This window comes from Aotus nancymaae, unplaced genomic scaffold, assembly GCF_030222135.1.
Source record: "Aotus nancymaae isolate 86718 unplaced genomic scaffold, 86718_ANA_hifiasm-v0.15.2.pri h1tg000025l, whole genome shotgun sequence".
Classification (NCBI taxonomy): Eukaryota; Metazoa; Chordata; class Mammalia; order Primates; family Aotidae; genus Aotus; species Aotus nancymaae.
This window is the reverse complement of record NW_026988438.1, coordinates 21,858,868-21,871,651: the sequence shown is the minus strand read 5'-3', so window position 1 is coordinate 21,871,651 and position 12,784 is coordinate 21,858,868. Positions and strand designations below refer to the sequence as shown.

General features: G+C 36.3%; 1 protein-coding gene across 14 annotated transcripts in view; it reads left to right on the top strand.

Annotated features, from left to right (window-relative positions):
* ADAM22 (ADAM metallopeptidase domain 22) overlaps window positions 1-12,784 on the top strand; it is a 261,243-nt gene that overhangs the window by 40,087 nt on the left and 208,372 nt on the right. The gene's annotated exons all lie outside the window — the stretch shown is intronic.

The window sequence follows — 12,784 nt, the reverse complement described above, 5'->3', positions numbered from 1 at the left end:
TTTAAAAAGGAATTTAAGAGGCAAGACTTAGGACCATACTATCTGGATAGGTAGGCATTAGCCACTTGTGGTTGTTTAAATTTAAATTAATTCATTCAAATAAAATTAAAAATTCTGTCCTTCAGTTGAATTAGCCACATTTTAAATGCTCAACAGCCCTCTCTGCCTTCACTCTCTCATCTACTTTACTACCTAGTCTCCTTCTCTGCTTCATTTAAAAAATAATACTTATTACCATTTAATAGATGAACTCTTATAACATTGCCATTTTTGTGGGTCAGAAAAGTTTGACTACCATTATTGATGTATGGCCATCTATTATTTGATATTTTAATTATTTATTTCATTTATAGTCTTTTTCCTACCCCTAGAATGTAAGCTCCTTGAGGGCAGAGATTTTCTTTGCTTCACTGATGTATCCCTAACACAGTATAAGGGCTAAATTCCAGGTTGGGTGTCAGTTGACTCAGTAACCAGAGGATAAGACTAGCCAGGAGACAGAGGTGAGATGACCAGGTGAGGAAGAGTCAGACAGCAAAAAGAAGGTAAATGTTTGAGACTAGTTTCTGAAAGCTGAATGTAGATATATAGGTGTGATTTGGAAAGTTAGGTTCTTGGGTCTCTATTTTGATGACTCTCTTCCATCCCAATCATTGTCCCTGTTGTTAATCTGTGTTTTCTGCTTGCTGACATTTGTAATACCTTGACTTTTAATACTCAAAAAAAGAAGGGATATTTATTTATGGCCATTTTGGCCAAACTGCCTCACTTACTTTGGAGACATCCAAGTCCAAAAACTTTCTATTCCTGAAGTAGACACACATATGGTCATACTTATCAGAGCATGAAGTTTAGAATACTGGGGTTAAAGCAAAATTTCTTTTGAGATATTGGCAGAAACCTCTATTGAGCATATTTCTTTCTATTTCAATGCAAATTTGTAATTACAAGACATATAAAGGATTAAATCATAGCATAAATGGAGATTACCTGGGCTGAGAAACATGCAGTATGCTCTTTTTTTGCCTGGAATCGATATTAAACATAGGTGGCAGGTAGCTGTTTTCTTTATACTATAAAAATCATGATATGATACAAAAATGTTTATCTTATTTTTATGTAGAATGATTTTGTTTTATGGTTTCAGTTTGTGTATTGTCTTAAGTTGGTTAAGGAGCAGGAACATGAAAAACAATATGTTCTTTAAACTTTTTTTCTTATGAAGCAATTCTGGGGCTATGGAACATGTAGAAAAATTTTTTAACTGGAGGAAAATTAAATAAGTCTGTGTGTAGCTAGCTTCCGGTTACAGAATGGATCCAATAATACATATTTTTGATTGGAATGGATGAAAAAGTATCATTACTTAATGTTTCTTCTTAATGTTCAATAAATAAATGTAAGTAGATTACACAAGAGTTTAACCTTTGAGTAGTAACTTCCACAGGAGGCTGATAAAAATATGGAAAGGTTGAAAATGAAAAGCAGAGCCAGTTTCTGTTTTGTCAAAATTATGAAGAAACGGTTGGGGATCAGTTTTTCTTCATGGGGTCATAGTTGTGAAATTTCAGTCTTTAGGACAGATGTATTAATAAAACCAAACATATGGCTTGGTCTGGCCACACTAGTCCTGAGGCTGCATTGGACCTTTCCAGAGGTCAGCAATGAGTCTCATACTTTATTGTGAAACATTCCTCAAAAAGAAGAAAACTTAATAAAGATATGTAACTCTATTATCTGAGTGATTCAGTCCAGTTTTTTTTTTCTTGTACATCTCCTGTTCTGGAAGAAGTGGGTAACTAAACTGCTCCAAACGGTGTAAGAATATTGAAGAATGTTTCCTTTCAGCAGTATTCTTTGATCCTTTTACCACAGGGAACCTGACAAAAACCACACATAGCCCCCCAACAAAGAAGCAAGTGCTGACTGTTGACTGTGGTTGGTTGTTTATGATGTGAAACATGTAACAATTAGGAAAAAATCTTTTATAACCTGCTTTTTTTGGGAAGAGTTTCTGTTGTACAGCTCTCAGATCTTGGATGATCCAGTGACTGAATTTTGAGTGTATTTTACAGATTCCCAGCTTCTTGTCTTCTTATTTCAATAACAACAAAATGGTTTTTCTCACTTTATGATGCTTATAGCAGTCTTCCCCCCGCAACCCCCCACAATTTTATAGTAAGTGGTGGGAGGACAACTAGGAACTGAAGCATGAGGCATGACAGATGTCAGCAGATGGGGTTGCCCATGAAGAATGGGACATGGTGTGGAGATGGGGGAGAGGGAGAGAGAGAAGCAGGAGCAGGGTTAGATAAGGAACACTCAAACTCTGTTCAAAAGAGCACATTTAGTCTTGCCTTCTCTCATTTAGAGGAAGCATTTCCAATTAGTTACCTCTAGATTGCTTTACACTGGGTCCCTTGAGTTTGTAGGGAAAGTAAGAATCACCATGGGTAAAAGACAGGGTCTGAATTCAACTGGAATTGAACATTAGCTCTCGAAGAGTCTCATCATGTTGTATTTACAGTGTGGCTGATGATGATGATAAAAATAAGTAATGAGGATAAGATTATAATTAAATGATGATGTTATGTGATGACAATGAATAACAATAGATATCTCACTGTTATTAATAAATTTGTAACTGAATATCTTGCTGCTCCACTAAATTCATTATGGTAAATATTTGTTCCTGTGTACATTTAATACAGAATTATTGTGTATAAGACAAATCTGTATTTGGAATCCTTATGTTCATTTCATATATGTATATGTACACACACGCTCACCCCCCCATATATAGGAATATGGAGATACATATACATATAAACATATATGCATACAGATATATGTATGCACACGCCCATGCAAGTTTTCTAAGCCTTTAGTAATGCTGAAAGCTTCTCTAGACCCTAAACACTTGAGAAGAAAGGAAATAAAGACTTTACTCTTAGGGAATTTACATCTAGCCAGGGAAACAAACAATGAACGTGTTAAAAAAGGTAATTTCAGAGAGTGACAGTGCCATTTATAGAGAGTGCCTGGTGTGAGGATGAAAATAGCACATCTGAGAATTGGTTGTCAGGGACAGGCCATCTCTAAGGAGGTGATGTTTGAAAGTAAGGGGCCCCCATGCAGAGGGAACAGCAAGGGTCAAGGCAGGAACAAGCTTCGCATGCTTGAGAGACAGAAGGGTGGCTTAGGAGTTTGGAACAGAGATAGCCAAGTTATATAAATGTGGTTTGAAAAGTAGAAGGAACCAAAATATCTAGGGCCTTGTAGGCAACAGAAAGATATTGGGTGAAAGTCTAAGCAGAGATCATTGATTTTCCCCACACCATTTTTTGTATTATTCTCTTCTTCCCCTACTGGCTTATGAACATTTATTCATCAGATTCAGTTATTACATATTTTGATGTTTTTTCAAAGCAATCTCTTCTGAAGATCTATTCATTGATTTTAGGGCTTAGTACCATCAGACTATTTATTGTAGCTTTATAATGTGTTTTAATAGCTGGTATGGAAATATGTTCCCATATTAGTTTTCTTTTGGAAAATTTTCTTAGATATTTTTGCATCTTTTAAAATGGAAATTCAGAATAATTTTGCCATTCTTCCTTTGGAATTTATTGGACTGTCACTAAACTTATATTTTAATTTGAAAAAAAATAGACATTTTTACAGTGCTGAGTCTCCTCATCTAGCATCACAGTGTATTTTTAAAAATGTTAAGCATTCTTTTATATGAGTAAAATTTAGTATTTTTATTTTTATAGACCCTGAACATATCGAGTAGAATATTTTTCTAGGAATTGTATTTGTTTTTGTTGCTACTGTGGATGTAATATTTTCCATCATATTTTATAATTATTTATTGGTATTATATAGGAAAGCCATTGATTTCTGTTATACCTTATTGAACTTCCTCATTTTTGCTAATGGATTTTTATTGTTTCTCTTGGGTTTGAATATAACTTTCTAGTTTGACAATAACATGAATGGCAAATCATGAGAGTTTTTCTTTTCAAAATGTTACTATTTCCTACCTTAATGCTTTTTCTAAAAGTTTCCGAAGTATGTAATTTGATGATAATAGCATTTTAATCTTTTTTTGGTAATAAAAAGAACTCTAGTATTCATTTTAAGTAAGTAGAGTGTTGATTATTGATTTGTGAGAGCTGGTCTTTACTGTGTTAAAGCAGTATCTTCTATCTTATTTTTTTTAAGGCATAGGTATTAGATTTTATTGAATGCTTTTCTAGTCAGTTAAAGTGGATATATAGATTTTCTTATTTGACCTGTTGTGATTTATTATATTAATGTTTCCCATTATTAAAAATTATTCTCAATGCTGATAATAAACTCAGCTTTGCCATGTGGTATAATTCATTGTTTTGTCCCATATGTTGCTGGCTTCTCTGTTTGTGACTATAAAATAGAATTACAGTTCCTATGTCGTATATTAATTATTATGGCACAAGCCCCTGCTGACCTTCTTGCTGTAAATTACCTCTATTCCCAAGTATTTCCTTTAACTATTTCTGAGATTTGGTCTTTAGTTTTCAATCTTACGACTATATTCCTGCCACTGATAAATCCCCCTGCAGTGATATGCAGACAGCTGCTCTGCCAGGCAGTTTCTCTTCACTAGTGATGCCTGCTAACATCTGCCAGGGTGGTTTCTTGAAAAACCCACAAGCCTATCCACAGGCCTTGTGAAGGGTTGGTGTCACCCATGGAAATGGTGACTAGTCCTGGAAGCTTTTTAAGAGAGAAATCTTTGATAAATAGTTTTTTAAATGTCTATTGATGTATTCAGGTTTTCTACTTGTTTTTGAGCCCAACTTTGAGAAATTATATTTTTGCAAGGAATTGTCCATACCATGGAGTGTTTCACCTTTATCCATATTTGTCTGTGTGTGCTTCTCAAAAAGTAATTTCTAAAATTTCTCCTGTTCCTGTTCTTATATCCTCTTTCTGAATACTATTTTTATTTGTGGTTATCTTATCAAATATAATATCAAATATATAAACTTTTAGGACTTTTTTTTTGAGACAGGGTCTTGCTCTGTTGCCCAGGCTGTAGTGCAATACCGTGATCTCAGCTTACTACAGCCTCAATCCCCTGGACTCAAGTAATCCTCCCATCTCAGCCTCCTGAGTAGCTGGGACTACAGATCTGCACCACCATGCCCAGCTAATATTTTTATTTTTAGTGAAAACAGGGTTTCCCCATTTCGCACAGGCTAGTCTCGAACTCAAGTGATTGTCTGCCTCAGTCTCCCAAAATGTTGAGATTACAGGCATGAGCCATCATGCCTAGTTTAGAAACATTATTTATTGCATAAAGTGAAATACATTTTATTTTATTTTATTTATTTATTTTTGGAGTCTCACTCTGTCACCAGGCTGGAGTGCAGTGGCGCAATCTCAGCACACGGCAACCTCTGCCTCCTGGGTTCAAGTGATTCTCTTGCCTTAGCCTCCCGAGTAGCTGGGACTACAGGTGCATGCCACCATGCCCAGCTAATTTTTTATATTTTTAGTAGAGACAGGGTTTCATTATCTTGGCCAGGATGGTCTTGATCTCTTGACCTCATGATCTGCCCTCTTCTGCTTTCCAAGGTGCTGGGATTACAGGCATCAGCCACCCCACTTGGCCAATACTATTTTGAAAGAATTGTATTTTATATTTCATAAAGGTCACCCATTTCAAGTATACAATTCAGTGATTTTCAGTAACTTATTGAGTGGTGCAGCAATCACCAAAAGTCAATTTTTAAATACTTTTCATTTCTTCAACAAGATCGTTTATTGCCATTCACATATAATCCCCATTCCTGTTCCCAATACAATGCAATCACTAATCTACTTTCTGTCTTTATAAATTTGTCTTTTCTGGACATTTCTTATAACGGGAATCATATACTATATATTCTTGTATCTGGCTTCTTTTACTTGGCATGTTTTTGAAGTTCATCTATGCTATATGTGTCAGTTCATTTCTCTTATTATTAAATATTGTTTCATTGTATTGATATATCACATTGTGACTATCCATTCACCTGATGATGGACATTTAGGTTTTTTCTAATGTTTGGCTATTATGAATATATGTTGCTATGAAGTCTATGAATTCTTTGTGTGCCTTTATGTTTTCATTTCTTTTGGATGGATACCTAGAAGTAGAATGGTTGGATCATATGGTAGTTTTATGCTTTGAGAAATGCTAGGTTATTTTCCAAAGTGGGCTTTTGTTTTTTTTTAAATGGTGCTATAACAGCTGTTTTTCTATAAATTCTATTTTGCGGGAGGGATGATGTCAAGTATAAATAGTTACTAAGGCTTCAGGTTTCAGTTTCATGTCTCCTGCAAGTCTGGAAAGAGTTCCATACTTCTCATGGCTATGATCTTATGTTTTTGATTTATAATAAAACTCTACCTTTGAAATCTACGTTGAACTTTTGAAACTTTTTAAGGGGTGAGATTCTGCTATTGGTAGAATACCTTAAGGAACTTTATGTAGACCTTCCATTTCTTATAATTTAGCTGAAGCATGTTTCACTTCTTGTTTGTTCTAAGTTGAGAAGTGGTAGTTTAAAGTGGTAGTTTGTGAATCCCAAAACTAGACTTTTGGAAGACTAGTTATCACTTCTCACAGGCACAAAGTCTCTTGGACTCAGCCCAGGGTGGCCTTGTTGTTAAAGGGGCGGCCTTTGGCTGGCAAAGCCCAGAGCAAAGGGGAACTGGATTGGAAGGTGCTGTAAGTTCCATGGATGTGTCTGGCACAGAGCTAGATAGTGAGCCAAGGAAGAGACCAGTGCTAAAGCTAAGACCTAGGAAATCGTTTCTAAAGGGTTATTTGAAAGGAATCCTAGAGGCAGCAGCACTTCAGGGACTGGAGACTTTTACAGGGTTCAGAAGGCCAAACTCATGGGTGAGAAGGATACTTTGCTAGGCTTGAGTTAGCCCTATTATAAGGATGGATCCAAGCTGACTAGAGTGGAGTCAGGCGCCTGTAACACCTTCATGTTAGTGGTTTATTTAAGCTTTTTGCTTTCTTGTTTGTTTTTAAAAAGTACAGTCTTGCTGGGCACGGTGGCTCATGCCTGTAATCCCAGCACTTTGGGAGGCAGAGGTGGGTGGATCACGAGGTCAAGAAATCGAGACCATCCTGGTCAACCTGGTGAAACCCCGTCTCTACTAAAAAAAAATACAAAAATTAGCTGGGCATGGTGGCACATGCCTGTAGTCCCAGCTATTCGGGAGGCTGAGGCAGGAGAATTGCTTGAACCCAGGAGGCGCAGGTTGTGGTGAGCCAAGATCGCGCCATTGCACTCCAGCCTGGGCAACAAGAGCGAAACTCCGTCTCAAAAAAAAAAAAAGTACAGTCTTAATACAGATATATTCTCTTTCATATGACTGTTTAATATGACTTCTAGATAGTTTTAGTATCACTTGTTTTTTTAATAGGGGAATCTGGAAATTTTAGCTTACTTATGAGGATATTATTTAAATTGTAAATAAAATAATTGTGGAATTATTTAATATAACTAAGACAATTTGTGCTTTTTAGTTTTTCAAGGAAAATACCATATAAATGTTATTTTAAACTTGAAATAATTTCTGTATATTTTTGTGTAACAGATTTATCAGGTGAAAAATGTAATTTGCTAGATATAGTCAACACTTTAAATGTGTAACAATAAAATCTTTAATGTAATTAAATGTTTTGCATAATTTCCTAGAAACTCTTTTGAGATTTTACAGTGATTAGGAGATGTGTTAAAGATTAAATCATCAGAGCTCACTGCTGTTTTTCACTGTGTCAAATTATTATTATTATTATTTTATTTTATTTTTTTAGATGGTCTCTCTCTGTTGGCCAGGCTGGAGGGCAGTGGCATGATTTTGGCATACTGCATCTCCTGGGCTCAAGCAATTCTCCTGCCTCAGCCTCCCGAGTAACTGGGATTACTGGTGTGTGCTACCACACCTGGTTAATTTTTGTATTTTTAGTAGAAATGGGGTTTCACCATGTTGGCCAGGCTGGTCTCAAACTCCTGACCTCAGGTAATCTGCCTGCCTTGGCCTCCCAACGTGCTGGAATTACAGGCATGAGTCACTGCGACTTGCCCTAGGTGTCAAATTATTGAACTTCGTTAAATTATCTAGCAGTGATAGTGGTATAGCCCAACCACAGGGAACTTGGCCAGATTTGACAAATTGGGTCCCCAGACATATTTAATACAATTTTTTAATGATGGCTGTTAAACTATTGGGTGAACAAAGTCTTTGCAAGATTAAAGATTCCATTTGAATAGTTGGAAACTTGTTCTGTAATAGTTTTATTTGCTTTATAGTAAGGACTATGTTTTAGAGAAAGGTATAAGGTGCATGCTTACCCCAGGTGATACCATCTGCAAAGAGCTGGCTTGTTACTTTGTCTTTGAAATATTTTTCTCACTGTATCTATATGTCACTCTGTTACTGCACACTCTGAATATATGCATATTTTCTTGTGTTTCACCTGTTGGCATATCTTCTTAGCCAATGAGATCTGCTGTGACACTTTGTACTGTATACCCTTGTCCCATGAGTATTACTACAACAATTCTCAGGGACTCTGGCTACCTCATTCTCAGTTGACTCTTTTATTATTTTGCCTATAATAAAATTGAACAGTTTTGACCTATAATAGTGTAGAAGTAATAATACTGGCTATACTGCAAAGAAACAAAGAAAGATTAACCTTGGCTATTTAAATGAAAATTTTAGAGAATCTCAAGGCTCTTCTTGGAAACTGATAGAGTATAAAGATTTAGCTTGAACTTCCTTTGAGGAAATGGTCCTGAAAGCATTGGATAAGAATCTACCAGCAGCAAGGCATGACATCATGGTTTGATGTTACAAAGGATGTCACACACATTGTTGCAGCATGGTGTCTCGGTCATCATTAATATGAACAGTACCTAGGAGGAACTGTAGCAGGGTGCTATTATAACACTATGGGATTTTGCCAGAGAAAGGCACTGTGATGCAGCTCTTTGAGGACTATGCTGTAACAACCACATGTGGGACTCATTCATTTAGCATGCCAGACTACATACTTGGCCAGACTACATACTTGGCCCTCAGGGATAAATAGTCAGAAACTTGTCTTATAGTAGATACATATTAAGTTAATGTTTTATGGGAAGGTATTTCCATATTAATTGAGTATTTTAAAACAAGTCATATTTGCATATTTTATTTTAAGAAAATCTTATCATAGCCGGGCACAGTGGCTCACGCCTGTAATCCCAGCACTTTGGGAGGCCGAGGCGGGTGGATCACGAGGTCAACAGATCGAGACCATCCTGGTCAACATGGTGAAACCCCGTCTCCACTAAAAATACAAAAAAGTAGCTGGGCATGGTGGCGCGTGCCTGTAATCCCAGCTACTCAGGAGTCTGAGGCAGGAGAATTGCCTGAGCCCAGGAGGCGGAGGTTGGGGTGAGCCGAGATCGCGCCATTGCACTCCAGCCTGGGTAACAAGCGTAACTCCGTCTCAAAAAAAAAAAAAAAAAATCTTATCATGACTTACTGACTTACTAATGATTATTTCATCTTAACTTAAATTTGTCCAATTCAAAATTATTGGCCTGTAGATGCCTTAACATTATTCTTTGTGTTGCCTTTGCCCTTTTCACTTCCTCTGGTTCTCAGGGGTTCAAGAGTCCTTTTTAGCAATGATAGAAGTAGCAAGTGGGCTTCTTAAATTCACAAATACACATATCCCTATCCCTCTCCAGTAGACATGGTAAAATAACTCTGTTACAGGCAACTTCCCTTTAGTCTTGGTCTGGAGAAGTAGCTTCTCCACTGTATTCTTTTAAAAGAGAAATTAGAGTTACAGGAAGGAAAATGGAAGATTTTCCCTAAGAATTGGTTTATTGTGCTTTCTCTGTTAATATCCCCAGGGAAGAATTAGCAAATGAATGATTAATTCTGCTGTTTGTGAGTGGTTTGTTTCTGGAGTCAGAAGTTAAGATAGTCAAGCTTTATGCCTTAATCCGGGATGTTTCCACATGAAAGTTTAAGTTTGGTTCTTGAAGGTGAAATATAAGATGTAGGATACTTGAATGAACTTATAATAGGCCATCATGCTATCATTTATGAATGGGCTCTTTAATTAAAACATTATTTCTTTCTGGTAAGTTTCCAGGTACATAGAATAGAAACAGATGGAAAGTTTAAAGAGATGATTTTTATCATGACTCATTTTTGTTAAGTGATTATTTTTATTTATATATAGTATTTTTTAGATATTTAAATTTTCAGTCTATATTGTTGTATATTATCTATTTACTTTTTAAAGAGATGGAGTCTTGCTGTGCTGCTCAGACTGTAATGCAGTGCCTATTCACAGGCATGATTATAGCACACTACAGCCTTGGACTCCTGTGCTCAGGTGATTATATAGTATTCATACTTATAACATGCTATAGCCTGGTTAATAGAAAACTAATTATATTTGTTTTTCTTTGCTACTGTTATTAACACTGTTGTCAGAGATACGTAGTTTGAATAATGAATTCTTGACTGGGTATGGTGGCTCACGGCTACAATCCCAGCACTTTGGGAGGCTAAAGAGGGCAGATTACTTGAGGCCAGGAGTTTGAGACCAGCCTGGCCTATGTGGTGAAACCTTGTCTTTACTGAAAATACAGAAATTAGCCAGGCATGGTGGCGCACGCCTGTAATCTCAGCTACTCAAGAGGTGGAGGCAGGAGAATTGCTTGAACCCGGTAGGTGGAGGTTGCAGTGAGCGGAGATCGTGCCACTGCACTCTACCTTGGGTGACAGAGTGAGAGTCTGTCTCAAAAAAAAAAATGAATTCTTTATTCCAATTCAGTGTATTACTGCTGATTATTACTTGAGTAATTTGAAGCTTCAAAGTGTCAGAAGAAAATTGGTTCTATACTACTTGCTCATTTATTGATTTATTTACTCAATGTTCATTCATGCACTCATTTATGCATCCATCCATCAAGTATATATAGAGAACTCACCACTTGCTGGGCATTCTGATACGTTTTGGGTTGACAGGTACAAAAAGATAAAGACCGTGTCCTCAAGAACATGACAACATGATCTGGGTAGAAAAGCAAACAGTGATGGTACAGTGTGTAAAGGAGCATAACAGAGGTATGGCCTATGGCAGTAAGAGTGTAATGGAGCTGTATTGAACAGACGTATACTATCTGCTGGAGATAATTATTGATCATTTTTCTACAGACACTAACCTTTGCTCATTTTATATTTTTACCTTGTAACTGATGAAAAGTCATTCATTTTAAATACTTTTAAAATATTGAAGTCTGATATAAATACTGAATAAGTAACATACATGAACACCTTAAAAATAATTATTAAGAGAACTAGAATAATTATTAAGATAACTCTACCCAGGTATAGAACATTACCAGTAGTATCTCACAAGCCTCCAATGTACACTCTCCCTTCCCACTATTGGAAACAACCACCCTGACTTCTGTGATAATCAGTTCAGTGATTTTTCTTTGTAGTTTTATCACCTTTATATCCATCCCTAAACAAGAAAGTACATTTATTTCTCCCTTTTTTTTTTTTTTTTTACAGTCTTGCTCTGTAGCCCAGGCTAGAGTGCTACAATGGTGCCATCTCGGCTCACTGCAACCTCTGGCTCCTGGGTTTAAGCAATTCTTGTGCCTCAGCCTCCTGAGTAGCTGAGATTACAGGTGCCTGCCACCATACCCAACTAATTTTTTTTGTATTTTTGGTCGAGATGGGGTTTTGCCATGTTGGTCGGTCTGGCCTCAAATTCCTGACCTCAAGTGATCCACCTGCCTTGGTTTCCCAAAGTGCTGGGATTACAGACATGAGCCACCATGCCGGGCCTTTCTTCCTCTTTTTTTAAAAAAATTGAATGTAGAATGGACTTGTGGATTTTTATTTATGTAATATTTACACTCAATTTCAATTATTTTTCTTTGTGATATTCAAATTTTTCTAAACTTGGCTTATCAAAGCTCTTTTGATTCCTATGTTCTTTTGACATGTCCGTGTTAGTCTTTAAGTTCTTCTTTGTATTCTGGAACAGTAAGAGAGCTGTCTTGCTTTCTAGGACAATCAGATTGACTTTTTTTATATCTTACCATTGATTTCTAGTCTCTAGTGGTGACTAGTTTATAGACTAATCATTGTCTTCATTTCCCTATTTCAATTGTATGTTGTCATCTTAACTGCCAAAGACTGACAGCCATCACTCTTCTTATTTTTAATCAAGTATTAACACACAAATCAGTGACAAGCACTTCAGTTCTTTGATTTTTGGAAGCATTGCCTTGCACATATTAATTAAATTGAGTAAAATACAAGATCTCAGAAATAGCTCTTTTTAGAATGCCATGGTAGTTAACCATAGTGAGTTTGAGGTAATAATCAGGATTTTAAAGAAACATTAGAATTCTAAAGGGATTCTTACTCTTCCTAAGATTGAAACTCTTGAAATTCACTGGTGAAATACTTAATCTGTTTTTCTCTAACAACTGAAAGACATTTGATCAGAAATAAGTGAACCTTAATCAGATTCAGTTCAGTTCAGAGACATGATCTCTGTGTTCAAGCCATTCTTGACCATGTAGAGGAAACAGATATTTATCTGTTGATCTATAGTGCAAGATGGTATCAAGCCAGGGAAAGAATTAACAATCCTGCCTGGTAAAGGGCTTCTGGTAAAGTTTCATAGAAAAATTTGTGT